The following is a 1,066-nucleotide window of genomic DNA, read 5'->3' as shown; positions in this document are numbered from 1 at the left end:
TTTTTTTATTATAAATTAATTTAAATTTAATAATGAAATAATTTAATTTTGGTTTAATAATATAACATTTTATAAAGATAATAATTAAGTATTATGTTAGAACTCAATGATTATTCTTATTATATTTTAGATTTTTAATATTTAATATAAGATGTTTATCTTGTATTTGATTATGTTTATCTGCAATTAGTTACACGAATTCAGATATGGAGCTTTAATACTTACGCACAATCTACTTGTAATCTTGAGTTTTATGTAATATGCATTAATAAACAGTACTTTACGCATAAAAAGTAGTTTTTAAGAGTTTTTTGTCAAATTCTTTATAATATAGTATAAATTATTTTTTTATAATTTAATTTAAGTTTAATAATGAAATAATTTATTTTTGGTTGAATAACATAACATTTTATAAAGATAATAATTAAGTATTTTATTAGAACTCAATGATTATCTTAATTATATTTTAGATTTTTATATTTAAAATTAGATGTTTATCATGTATTTGATTGTRTTTATCTGCAGTTAGTTATACGAATTCAGATATGAGATGAAATCGAATAGGGATGAAATCTGGTTTAAGAGTTTTTAAGTGTTTTTAAGAGTTTTAAGAGTTTTAGCCAAATGCTTTATAATATAGTATATATATATATATATATATATATATATATATTTCCTAATTTATCTATTGATTTGTGGTTGAGATTGTACCTTACGGTTACTACAAACTAATTAGTTTTCATTTGACTAAGCCCCTATATATATGTATTAAAATTTATCAAACCCCAAATTTATATATTAGGTTTTCTATATTTAAAATGGATGTTTATCTTGTATTTGATTATGTTTATCTGTAATTAGTTATACGAATTTAAAAATGAAGCTTTAATAAGTTGTACTTATATAAAATTATTGTAATATTGAATTTTAAGTAATATCTATACTATATTATAAAGTATTTGACAAAAACTTTTAAAAATCATTTTTTATGCATTAAGTACTGTATATTGATTCATATTACTTAAAATTAATATTACAAGTAATTATGCATAATTACAACTTATTA

The sequence above is a fragment of the Cynara cardunculus genome (genome assembly GCF_001531365.2).
Source record: "Cynara cardunculus var. scolymus isolate 2C chromosome LG 17, CcrdV1, whole genome shotgun sequence".
Taxonomy (NCBI): domain Eukaryota; kingdom Viridiplantae; phylum Streptophyta; class Magnoliopsida; order Asterales; family Asteraceae; genus Cynara; species Cynara cardunculus.
Note: the sequence above shows the minus strand (reverse complement) of the source record.